Below are 14,127 nucleotides of genomic sequence, written 5' to 3'. Positions count from 1 at the left end.
GGCAGATTGAGTGGGGCGGAAGAGAGGTGGCGATCAGCTGGGATTGACGCGCTGAGAGGCAGAGCTGCAGCTGAAAGCTCTGCCTCTTCAGGAAGCGCTCCCTGGGCACCACGGAGGGGATTTGGGGGGTAAAAACCTCTCAATTTGCCGCGGGATATCGGTGGTTTAGCACTATGTAAGGTGCTTTATAGTAATCCCATGCTAGTTCATTCACTTCAGTCTCCCTTTAAGCATAAAGGTGGCCACACACGATATAATAAAATGATCCGATTTTACAACAATTCGATTAAAAACAATCGGATCTCCCGAAAAAATTGAAAGCTTTTTTTTCATTCGACTGAAAATCCGATCGGATTTCCCGTTTTCTTCGATTTTTATCGATCCGGAATGCCAGATATTTTTCTTCAAACCTTCTAAAGATTGTATGGTGTGTGTTAGATTGTCAGTTTATTAATATACACACCCTAGCAATTTTGTCAGAGTTTCCAATCATTTTTATCATAATTGAGGAAATATTGAACAAATGTGTGGTACATTGGTCATATTTTTGAAATGTTACAATCAGTCAGAAAAATTGATTGCAATTCTTAAATTGAACAGATATTTAAAAAATTGTATGATCCCTTGGGCAACAGAGCACTGCAGACACTGTACAGATGCATTATGAACCTCCTGGCTAGTAATGCATCTGCTGCAATGCTGGGGGCTGGAGTGATCGGCAAGAAGACAGGGTGAATTGCCATGAGTGGGGGTGTGAGTAGATCAATGCAGGTCATGCTTTTCTCATATGCCGTGGATTGCCAAAGATGCAACATTCCGGATCTTAAGCAGTTGTCATGCAGCTACTGTACACACACTGGCCCGACTCTCGGTCATGACAGTCTTTATAATCTGCCATGGGCGAGTTCAGACCAGCATGTGTATGTAGCTTTACTGTTTGTTACTCCCTAGCTCCTAATATTGCAAGTCACAAGGTAAATAATCCCTATACCAATGTTTATGTAACTGCTGAATGTTTTACTAGGCACAGTCATATTTATGTTGTATGTCACCTCTGAATTGTATAGTCATTTTGTTATCCCTATCATGTTTCATGGTACTGTACAGTGTAAAAAAAACTAACAACTGCAACAATAATTTACCGTGTATTTCCATAGCCCTCCAATGCCATCACTTTTTTCAAAACATGTAGGATCCAGACCTTCTTCCAGGCAACATTTGATGGCTGCAAGTCCACTGCAACCAGCACCAATTACAGCTACTCTTTTACCCATTGTTTCTGAAAAATCAAAAGTTACAGCTTATGTCAGTCTAGAGAGGCTGTTTGTGTAGCTGGTGTTCGGAACACTCCTACATTTGTACAATCATATTTAAAAAAAAAATACAAAACAGAAACTGATATACCACATGACAGAATGTGATGATTTGCAAATTAATTAAAATATATATTCCATAAAAATTAGCATATAGACATTTTTATATTTCGAAGATGAAAAATTTATTTTATGTAAGCAACACATTTAAAAGGAAAACAAAAACAGAAAAAAACTGGTGGAATATCTTATAACCAATTAGGTTAATTGACAACAGGTAAATAAAATCATTAAAAAAAAATATAGTTTCCCAGAGATAAGACAAAGAAGGTCAGTGAGGTCCTGCAGCTACGCATTGTGGCTGCTCACAAGTCAGGAAAGAGCTACAAGGCCATTTCTAAATGTTTTCAAGTTCCAGTGGCTACAGTGCAAACTATGAAAAATCTCAGAGGACGTGGTCGGAAGTCAAAAGTTACACCTGTGCTGGCCAGGAAGATAGTGAGAGATGTGAAAAAGAATCCAAGGATCACCACCATGGCCATCCTAGTGAATTTGGTCACTGCTGGTGGCAATGTCTCAAGGCAGACAACCCAGCGGACACTGCACACTGCTGGGTTCCACACATGCAGACAAAGGAGGACACCACTTCTACAGATAAGGTACACAAAAGCTCACTTGGCCTTTGCAAATGCTTATCTGGACAAAGAAGAAGACTACTGGTCTTCTGTATTATGGTCAGATGAAACAAAAATTGAATTGTATGGTCACAATGATTTTTCCTTCATTTGGTGTAAAAAAGTAGAAGCCTTCAACCCAAAAAATACCATCCCCACTGTCAAACATAGTGGTGGGAACCTAATGCTTTGTGGGTGTTTTTCAGCCAGTGGACCAGGGAACCTAATCACAGTAAATAGCACCATGAAAAAAGATCAATACATGAAGATTCTCACTGACAACATCAGGCAGTCTGCAGAGAAACTTGGCCTTGGGCACCAGTGGACATTTCAGCCTGACAATTACCCAAAACACACTGAAAAAGTGATAAAGAAATGGTTAGCAGACAACAACATTAACATTTTGGAGTGGCCCAGCCAGAGTCCCAACTTGAATCCAATTGAGAATCTGTGGAGGGAGCTAAAGATCAGGGTGATGTCAAGAAGACCCTCCAACCCCAAAGATTTGGAGCTCATTGGTAAAGATGAATGGGCAAATATACCTGTAGAGACATGCGAAAAGCTGGTCTGCAATTATAAGAAGTGTTTGATTGTTGTAATAGCCAATAAAGGCTTTTCTATTAATTATTGAGCAGGGTATGAATAATGTTGGACTGGACACTTTTTGCTCAAATGTAAATAAAAGCTGAAAATGTTTTTTTCCCCCACAATTATGCCTCTTGTACATTGTCTTTTGGGAGACACCTATGTCATTTCCCATCAAAAATTACTTGCTGGTTAAATAAAAGTAACTTTAAGTCAAAATTTGCCAGGGGTATGAAATATTATGGGCAGCACTGTACATATACAGTGAGATGTGAAAGTTTGGGCAACTTTGTTAATCATCATGATTTTCCTGTATAAATCGTTGGTTGTTACAATAAAAAATGTCGGTTAAATATATCATATAAGAGACACACACAGTGATATTTGAGAAGTGAAATTAAGCTTATTTGATTTACAGAAAGTGTGCAATAATTGTTTAAACAAAATTAGACAGGTGCATAAATTTGGGCACCACAAAAAAGTAAATAAATCATTATTCAGTAGAGGCTCCTTTTGAAGAAAGTACAGCCTCTAAAACACTTCCTGTAGGTTCCAATGAGAGTCTGGATTCTGGTTGAAGGTATTTTGGACCATTCCGCTTTACAAAACATCTCTAGTTCATTCAGGTCTGATGGCTTCGGAGCATGGACAGCTCTCTTTAACTCACACCGCAGATTTTCGATTATATCCAGGTCTGGGGACTGAGTGGCCATTCCAGAACGTTGTACTTGTTCCTCTGCATGAATGCCTTAGTGGATTTTGATCAGTGTTTACGGTCGTTGTCTTGTTGAAAGAGCCATCCCCGGCGCATCTTCAGCTTTGTCACTGATTCCTGGACATTGGTCTCTAGAATCTGCTGATACTGAGTGGAATCCATGCATCCCTCAACTTTGACAAGATTCCCAGTCCCTGCACTGGCCACACAGCCCCACAGCATGATGGAACCACCACCATATTTTGCTGTAGGTTGCCAGTGTTTTTCTTGGAATGCTGTGTTGTTTTTCCTCCATGCATAACGCCCCTTGTTTTGCCCAAATAACTCAATTTTAGTTTCATCAGTCCACAGCACCTTTTTCCAAAATGAAGCTGGCTTGTCCAAATGTGCTTTAGCATACTTCAAGTGGCTCTGTTTGTGCTGTGAGCGGAGAAAAGGCTTCCTCTGCATCACTCTTGCATACAGCATCTCCTTGTGTAAAGTGTGCTGAATGGTTGAACTATGCACAGTGACTCCATATGCAGCAAGATGATGTTGTAGGTCTTTGGTGCTGGTCTGTGGGTTGACTCTGACTTTTCTCACCATTCGTTGCTTCTTTTTATCTGAGATTTTTCTTCGTCTGCCACTTTGAGCCTTAACTTGAACTCAGCCTGTGGTCTTCCATTTCCTCAATATGTTCCTAACTGTGGAAACAGACAGCTGAAACCTTTGAGACAGCTTTCTGTATCCTTCCCCTAAACCATGAGGGTGAACAATCTTTGCCTTCAGGTCATTTGAGAGTTGTTTTGAGATCCCCATGTTGCTACTCTTCAGAGAAAATTAAGAGGAAGGAAACTTACAATTGACCCCCTTAAATACTCTTTCTCATAATTGGATTCACCTGTGTATGCAGGTCAGGGGTCACTGAGCTTACCAAGCCAATTTGAGTTCCAATAATTAGTTGTAAAGGTTTTGGAATCAATAAAATGACAACAATGCCCGAAATGTACGCACCTGCCTAATTTTATTTCAACAATTATTGCACACTTTCTGTAAATCCAATAAACATCATCTCACTTCTCAAATATCAGTGTGTGTGTCTCCTACACCTACATGATATATTTAACTCACATTTTTTATTGTAACAATCAACGATTTATACAGGAAAATCATGACAATTATCAAAGGTTGCCCACACTTTTGCATCCCACTATATAGCAGTTGCTGTGCTGGCACAGCGTTCCAGCTCTGCTTCCCTGCCACAACAAACCACTCTGACTCTGTGTGTCCCCGGCTGGCGGCTAAGGGTGGTTGAGCTGGGCTGCAGCTCTTCAGCCGAGAGCGGAGCTGTCAATAGGAGACTGGCAAGGGGAGGAGCCAAAGCCACAACAGAGTACTGAGCTGCCAGGAATCATTCATTTCAGGAAGTAGCCGTCACCCGAGAATATTTCCTCCCGGCGTAAAATGCGACAGAAATTCCTTTTTTGTCACTATCAGTAGGTTGTAGCAGTTTGACAGACTTGGGATAAAACCAACTCCTCATTGGGGATTCTCATGGCTTATTTTATTTGGAGGTTGGCTGGCACCTTTAGAGCCCCAGGAATGCTTTTGTAAAGAATAATGGAAATACTGAAAATCCCTCATGAGGAGATGGACTAGTTCAAAACCTGTTAGATCTGTCTGATTTTTGCTACTTATTATAAGCGACAGCAACTTAGGAGAAAAGTAATCTACAGTGTATTTAATTCTGGGACAAATGCACTTCTTATACTCATACTTTTTGCTATAGTGGCTCTTTAATGCTACTGAACAAAGAGTTACCAGCATTTTGCAGGCATGTGACAAGCAGTGCAGAGAGAGAAAAGGTTAACCTGACAGATGCATGATAAGGTACACAGAAAGAATACCTTGTGTGGCAGATGAAAGCAAATGGCTGTTACTTTCTGGGAAGGGGGAACTGATGGGAGGGGGTTCATGGTAATACTGCTGAATAAACAGTTACAGGCATTCTATTGTCATGTGGCAACTAGCAAGTAATGCCAGCAGAGGAGAGAATAACCAGCCAGATGCAATTTAACTTACACAGAAAGAATATCTTGTATATTTTCATATAAATAATCATTGTTTTCATCAAGTTTTTTGACCAAATTGACCCACTGGTTTTAATATGTGCTGGAACGGTGGAGTGTAAGAAGATACTGGACACCTCTGGACTATTCAGAGGCTTCCCCCTAATAAGCTACCATATATACTTGGATACAAGTCGACCTTGTGTATAAGTTGACCCCAATATTTGAGCCTCTTAACCACTTTCCCCACCACTACAGTATATCTACGTCAGCTGTTGCACCCTCCAAGCCACAGCCACGTAGATATACTGACCTGCTTTCAGCCCTTTTGTGCATGAACAGGTTCGCTTCAGAGCGCACCCCCCGGCACTGTCGGCTGCCTTACTAATTGGCAAAAGTTGCCTTACTAATTGGCAACATGTTCCCTTGTAGCCAATTAGTGACCCCAAGCGGATGAATGATCAACGCTGTAGCAAACAGCGTGATCCTTTATCTCTCCCTCCTCCGTGCACAGATAGCTAAAAAAAATGTAAATAAAGCTGCCTCTCTCACCTTACCTTGTTCCAGCGATGAGCCTGCAGCCCGAGCATCCGATCCCAGCTCTGAACTCAGCCGCGTATTGCCGGTAACCCGGGTCCCGGCTTGATGACGTCAACAAGCCGGGACCCGGGTTACCGGCAATACGTCGCTGAGTTCAGAGCTGGGATCGGATGCTCGGACTGCAGGCTCATCGCTGGAACGAGGTAAGGTGAGAGAGGCAGCTTTATTTACATGTTTTTGGCATCTGTGCACGGAGGGGCTGCCTGATGGCGGGGGGGGGGGGAGTTGACGCACATCTGGCTATCCACACTGGGGGGGGGGGAGTTGGGGGTGCAAAACAACTGCCAGGCATCTGGGTAACTGGGGGATGAAATTTAACAATGGGGGATCATTTGGTTACCTGGGGGTAGGGTAACCTAATACTGGGGGCACATCTGGCTATAATTGGTGGGGAGGGAATTCTGGGGGCACATATGGCTATAATGGGGAAAATTTTATCCTGGGGACACATCCGCCTATAATGAGGGGTGCCAATCCTGGCGGCGTTACTGTCTCTCTATACTGGGGGGTGGTAGATACAAGGGACACATCTGACTATACGGGGGGGTGCTGATATTGGGGTCACATCTGGCTAAACGGGGAAGGTTGGGCTGATACTCGGGGCACATCTGACTATATTAGGGGGGACATAAAACTGGTGGAATGGTTTTATCACTGTGGCACTTTTTATTTTTAAACTTGAATTGTTAAAAACTGAGAAATAATGCATTTTTTTAATTTTTGTTCCCCTTTTCCAATGAAAATGCATAGAAAACAAAATTGTTGTTGGGACTAAATACCCCCCATTGAAAGCCTGGTTTGTCTTGAAAAAAACGATATATAGATCATTTAGATGTAGTGAGTAGGGATAAAGTTATTGCTGATTGAATAGGGACGTAGCTAAAACGTCAAAACTGCTCTGGTCAATAAGGGGAAAACAAGGTCTGGATGCAAAGTGGTTAAAGAGACACTGAAGCGAAAAAAAAATTATGATATAATGATTTGTATGTGTAGGATAGCTTAGACATAAAACATTAGGAGCAGAGACATGAGTCTAATATTTGGTTCCAGTACAGGAAGAGTTAAGAAACTCCAGTTGTTATCTATGCAAATTGCCATTGAGCTCTATGACTTTCAAAGTTGCAGAGAGCTCTGACTTCTGATTAGGTTATCTTAATCTGTATTGTGTTTTTCTTTTGCAGAGAACAGTTCAGGACAGGTCAAAAGTTCACTGCCTGTTCTGTAAAAAAACATTTAGAATGCTGAGTAGTGTGTAAATTTAAAATATTAGAGAATGGTGCAATGTTATAAAAAAGCTGTATAATTGATAATAAAAATATGAGAATATTTTTTTTGCTACTAATGTTCTAGTAATTATCCGTACTACACAACCAATTCATCATTAACCCAAAATATTAGGAAATGGTATGTGAGTACTGACTAGTGTAATAATGTTGCTAAATATTCAAATATTTATTTCAAAATAGAAAACTTTTATTGATATAATTAACCACTAAAACAAATTAAAAACACATGGGATGGCCATCCCACCACCCTTCACCTAAACCCACACACACCAGGTGCACCACTTACCCAGGCCACTGACTAAATTCACTGTAGATGATTGATGAATCAGGAATACATGCTTGATACAGTCATCAGATATAGCAGCTGACGAGCAGATTCACTGCCACCTTGTAAAAAACCCACAGATCCTTTGCGGACTCGCAGCAGCATAAGCAACATAAGCAGCCTCTCAGCAGAGTTCAAGCAGAGCAGCATAAGCCCATAAGCAGCAGTAGTATGTTGAATAGATCTCACCAGTTCATAGGTGCACGATCCTGAACATCATGTGCTGGGACACAACGATCTCCATGGTGGGCAGTGTATAGTTCCACAGGGACGAATCAGCGGTCAAAGGTGTGCAGCGGTGGCAGTGTGTGGGCAAGGCGACGTCCACGGGATCAACATTGACCGCCCGATACGCAGCGGGCAGTCAAGCCAGGCAGGTGATGTTGTCTGGGATACCCGCGGACAGTTGCGGGGTGGCGTGGCGTCCCATGAAGCAAGAGCGTGCCGTTCCCGATAGTTTTGCAGGCTTCCGTCTTCTTCAGGGGGCGTGGCCTCACTCTCGCTGCAAAGACTTACATACAACCATTCACCAATGGGAGAATTAGTGGGCGGGATGCGGCCGTGCAAACAAACATGTACGTCACTGGTTCAATGGAAGACACAGGTCACGGAGCTGAACAGCCACTGCTGCCCACAACCAATCCGTGTCCCTCGAACCACAAGAACACTTCTAAAGTACCAGTGACTTATTGCTCGGGCCCATCCGTGCACAATCCCATTCTAATGTATAAGTCAACCAAAAAATAACCGAACTGTGTGAAGACTGTAAACATATACATATATAAATAGAGTATAACAATGGCTATTACCAGCCTATTATGGCACACTTAAATATGACTTTATTGGTCCCATATGGGCCCCATAATACCCTTAATTATATGCAATAATGCAGACCCAATAATCTATCCTAAGTAACCACGGTGGTCGGCCGACGACAAACAGGACAGTCAATGCTCAATGACACGCACATACTAATCTGACAAGAAATACGCAAAGTTTAATTGATCGTTCAAGCCTGGAAATTCACAGGCTTTCAAATTATAAATCCATCTATATTCTCAGCGTAGAAGGAGACGATCAAAATTGCCCCCCGGATTGTGGGGTGTATTCTGTCTAAACCCACAAAACGTAGGCCAGACAGTCTACCCCCGTGCTTGTCTCTGAAATGCCTGGCAACAAGGGAACAGGTTTCGCCTGACTCAATGTTACCTATATGTTCTGAGATTCGTTTTTCGCAACATACGTTTCGTCTTCCCTATATAAAAAGCCCCACAGGGGCAAACAAGAAGAAGGTAGCGTCTCTTTAAGCAGGAGTTTTTTTTAGTGGCTCAAGTATAAACCTATCCCAGCAAACTTAACGACTGGGTTAATGGCTGCACTGCATAAAGTATTGTGGCCATTAACCCTTCCTGACCTCCAAGTGCAGCCATGCATGCACATGTAGAGTCCAGTAATATACAAGTAAGCCTATGGCACCAGACAGAGTCATAAGACCATGGCCAGCTGCAAGTGTGCATACTGAAGCAGGGAAAGCTGGAGCAGGAACAAGGAGTGGTGAGTATGACACTGAGTGGCATCTTCTTGCAACAACCTGTCAGCTTTGACATTAACTTTAGGACTGAAGTGCAGCTGCCACAGATGTTGGAAAAGAGTCTGTCAGTCTGCTGTAAGGGATAGCCCAACTCATTGCCTCTCCCCTTCCCTACAGTGCGCTAGTGACTGGGGACTTTGATCCTCCATATCACCCACCCACCACCACCCAAAGGGCAGCCACCTCTCTCTATCCTCTCAGTGTGTAATGAAATGCAGAGTAATTGCTGCAATAGAAGTCACTTACGAGTCCAGCACCGGTTGCCCTGTCCGCTCATCTTCCTCACTCATGCCAATCTGTGTGCATTAGCATACCACCAGCTCCTGATGTCACATGACATAATGTGAGCGAGGAAGATGAAAGCACATGGCACCTGATGCTGGACTCACACAGTAAGTTTGCTCCTGCTGAGGCGATTACTCTGCAGTCTGCACTTCATTGCACACAGGGGAAGTTAGAGAGAGGAGGATGCCATTTGGGTGGTGGTGGATAGGAGGGAGTATTAAAATCCTTGGCCATTAGTGCACTGCAGGGAGAGGGGGAGAGAGAGGAGGCCCTCTCCTCTCGGCTACAAGTTGTTAAATTTAGGACTGACTCAAGTATAAGGCGCCCCCTACACTTTTATACTGTGAGTCAGTGCTAAATTTCATGATTTATAGCCAAGTATCTAAGATAAGTATTTTTTAGACCACTTCTAGATAGCTTTAACATAAGTTCAGGGACCTAAATGCCTGCACTGTATTATATCTGCTTTAGTTGAATAAAATGGCTCACTATATTTTCCTACAGTTTAATATTTTCTCATTTCTAAATAGGGCTAAGGTAGTGCAAAATGTTATCTCACTACAATAAAGTTATGATAATATATCCTTTACAGCTCTAAATAAGACTACCAGCAACATAGTTTTAATATACGGAAACATAAATACATGTAGCTTGCTGCTGGTCCTCTGTCTTTAATACTTTTAGCCATAGACCCTGAACAAGCATGCAAATCAGGTGCTCTGACTGAAGTCTGACTGGATTAGCTGCATGCCTGTTTCAGGTGTGTGACTCAGACACTGTTACAGCCAAAGTGATCAGCAGGATAGCCAGGCAACTGGTATTGCTTAAAAGAAAATAAACATGGAAGCATCGCTTTAGGTTCCCTTTTACCTCCCTTGCGGTAATACCGAACTGAGCTGGAAGCGGTAAGCCTGAGCTCAGTTCGGGCTGGCTAAAATCTGCCCATGCTGCCTTTTCCTGGGTCCCGCACATGATCAGCTCGGGCCAGCAGGATCCAGGCTTCTCCCTCACGGCTGCTGGGATCCCCTTAGCTTCATTCTTGTTCGGGGATCCCCAGGGGCCAATCAGGACGGCTGAGCGGCGGTTTGCGGCAGTGTGGTGTGACGTCGGGTGGCATGATGTCATCGGGGGGCGGGAAAAATTTAAAGTGGACCTGGACACTGGACACTGGACCCCGATTTGTGTGTATATATATATATATATATATATATATATATATATATATATATATATATATATATATATATATATATATTTATATATCATTAGAAAGCACAGGATGTTAACAATATAGCCATTTGGTTCCCAACTGCTCCTGGGCTAAGTGCTTCTGCCTTACTGTTACCGAATTTTGCCTGGATTTTGACTACTTTTTGCCTGCCATCTGCCTCAACCTCTGCTTGGATTTTGACTACTCTCTGCCTGCCACCTACACCGACCTCTACCTGGATTTTGACTACTCCCTGTCTAGCTTATTTGTACAGTTTCACATTTTTTTAAGTTTATTCATGAATTTTATTAATTAAACAAATTTGTGTTTTAGTCTTTTATTTGTATGCAGAACGTCTACCAGGCTGATATATTTTGGTGAGTTAAGACTTAAGAATTAAATGCCAAAAAATATTGAAAAAACGTACCGCTTTTGACTCATAATTCCAGACAGAAATACACTGCCAGGGAGGTTAATCACACAACTGCTGATTTAGTAATCGTTCATCCACCACCATGTCAACATATATAACCAAGCTAAGAGGTGTTTTTTTCCCTTACCCTACCAAAGTTTTTATCATCCCTTCTGACATTCCCACTGGAGGTAGCATAACAATTAAAAAAAAAAAAAAATATGCCCATACCGTGGTTCTCATATTAAGTACAATACCTACCTTACTTTCTCCTAGATGAGATGTGAAGAGGCGTCATCTGTGAGAAGAAAACTTTTGTTAATGTAGAGAAATCTTCAGTTCCTGAATTGACTTTTGCAACAGTCTTTTCAGACTACAATATGAGACTGATATCATTCAGCAGGTTATGTGACCCTTGATGTAGTTATGAAACATATAAAAAGTCAAATACTGTTAATCATTGACTCTTACCTGTGTCTGTTGCATACAGTGGTGCTTGAGAATGTGTAGGCCCTTTTGAATTTAAAAACGACTCCATAAATATGACATAAAAACATTTTCCATTCTTCATACAAGTTCCAGTAGTACATACAGAGAACCCATTTAAACAAATGAGTCTAAAACAACATGCTTTCTCGTGTAATTATTGGGAAAAAAATTACCTGATCTTACATATTCACATTTAACACAAGTGTGTGCATGCTTGTAGCCAAGCATATTCTAATCAAGGTGTGATAATCATTTGTAATTGTGGAATGCCCTGCCTTATTAAAACACACACAAAAAATTGTTCAAGATTTGGAAATCAGCTACCAAAAAATAGTAGAAAACAGTTTTGTTTTCTCCATCTTATAGGTAGCAGGCATCTTATTGGATGATGTCTGAACCACCTGTGATGGCACGGGCTTTTAATGAGTTTGTCATCTACTTGAATTTAAAGGAGATTAATCTTCATTTCACCTCTTTTACCAGCAGTAACTATATTGCATGCCAACAGCAGCTCACAATAAGTGGGATACCCAATGGGGAGATAACCAAAGTAGTGAGGAACCGCTCTGACAGTATACTCTTACGTGAGGAGATTGCCAACGAAGAAATTAGATTACAGAAGCATAAATATCCAGACTGGATGATAGAGAGCTGAAAGTAGGGTATTAATGAAAAATAGGAGTGATATTATGCGGAGCATCAAGAGGCAGGACACAGAAGGAGGTGGCTTCCTCACTTTTTCCACAGCATGCAGCTTGGGATTTTTTCATATTGTGGACTTTGTGAGGGGTCACCTCTTAGTAATTTATCGAGATCCCGAGTTGATTCAGATTTTGGAGGGTATGAGTAGATTTGTCAGTAAGAAAGCACCAACCTTGGGTGATGTGTTATCTCTGAGTCTTTTTGACTATCTGAATTTACATGGGGATTCAGCATGGCTGAGATACCATGGTTCATATTGACACAGTACCAAGACCTGTTGATATTGTAAGTTGCATTCTAGAGGCAGAACAGATGAGTCTTATAGCAATGGACACATTTCCCAATTACCAATACATAAACTGCAGTTCAATAGGTACACTACCTCTCTTGAACTGCACTTTCTGCCGTAAACAGTATGTTGGACGTGCTACCGTGAATCCATTAATCCATGATGTACAATGCTATCTAATGTAGCCAAACACTATAATGCATGCTATGATGGTGATGTAGCCCATTTCTCATTTCAAGGTCTTGAAAGAATTTGTATGAAAAGCAGAGGCAGGTGTGACAAAATCCTCCAATGTGCAACCTTTACGTGACTTTCATACATTATGGCTTGCAGTAAGCTGGATGCCTTAAATGGCCACACACCTTCCTGGACTGCTTGAGGACCTCCTGTAAGCCTGGATACTTAGACACAAAGCATTGTATAATATGATTCAACACATGTGCCACCAGGTTATATGGTAAAAGCTGGCGGGCTAACAGTTCCGACAAGCCAGCTGTCAGACACCGGGCAAGGGAGTAACTCTGAGACATTGGCTTCTTCTGCTCCAAAACTTCACTGTAAGAAAGCTAACTCTGGGCAGATGAGCAGGAACTGATCAAGGTGAGAGGCGGAGGAAAAGAGGGTGGTTGAGAGGGGGCAAGGACAGCAGAGGTTGATATGGCTGAAGATGCTGCACCTGGAGGAGGAGGGTGGCTTTCAGTTTGCGTGCTGCTTTTTCTGATGTATTCATTCCATAGGTGTTTGTGATGTGAGATCATGTGCCTTTCACAAAGCAGTTGTCCCTAGGTCGGTGTTGGACCTCCCACGACTTTCCTTTTGCAGACGTTGTACATGGCAATGCTGTTATCTACAGCTGACACACAAAATAAAATTCCACACTGGTAAGCTTTGGAATGATGGCATTCTGGTGGTGGCAACAGCAGGTGTTGAAGGGCATGTTGGCTGGCTGACCCCAGGTGCCTATACATGATGTCTGACAGTGCCACTAGCTCCTTTTGACAAGCTCCCCCTGCTAGTTACAACATGTCTCCTCTTCCTCTCTGTCTCCCCATCTGAACTGTCCCCCTGTTCTTCCTCTCTTCTTGCGGGCACCAACATGACATCCATGGACACATCTTCATCATCATCAACTTCACTTGTATCAGGCACCTCCTAAAAGGCACCAACAACAGGTACTACATCATCATCATCCCCCTCACACCTTACGTCCATGTGTGTACTGACGCCTTACTGAGACATATCATCAGGTGGTGTAACATCCTTATCGCCTTCATCTTCTGCCAATAATGGCAGAAGATGAAGGTGATATGGATGTTACACCACCTGCTATCTCTCAGTAAGGCGTCAGTAAGAACACTAAATTCATCACATGAATGTGTGAATAACTCCTCTGACATCAGCCGGAGACAGAATGAAACATGGCCGGCACAGCTACATTTTTATGTGGGGGGGGGGGGGGGGGTGTCCATAAGGGAGTGCTTGCTGATAGGCTGCCATATGTCTGCTGACTGTGAGGTAAGGGGTCAAAATTTAGCTCAATGATGATATACAGGGAGCGGGTCAAACAGCTGATATCCGCCGGGACCTGTCCGCTGGTGAACCG

General features: G+C 42.4%; 1 pseudogene; it reads right to left on the bottom strand.

The window, feature by feature from the left end:
• LOC137521111 (dimethylaniline monooxygenase [N-oxide-forming] 2-like) overlaps positions 1 to 11,431 on the bottom strand; it is a 108,695-nt pseudogene extending 97,264 nt beyond the window's left edge.
• Positions 11,432 to 14,127: the final 2,696 nt, after the last annotated feature.

Source organism: Hyperolius riggenbachi, chromosome 6 (assembly GCF_040937935.1).
Source record: "Hyperolius riggenbachi isolate aHypRig1 chromosome 6, aHypRig1.pri, whole genome shotgun sequence".
NCBI lineage: Eukaryota > Metazoa > Chordata > Amphibia > Anura > Hyperoliidae > Hyperolius > Hyperolius riggenbachi.
This window is presented reverse-complemented; position numbering and strand designations above follow the sequence as displayed.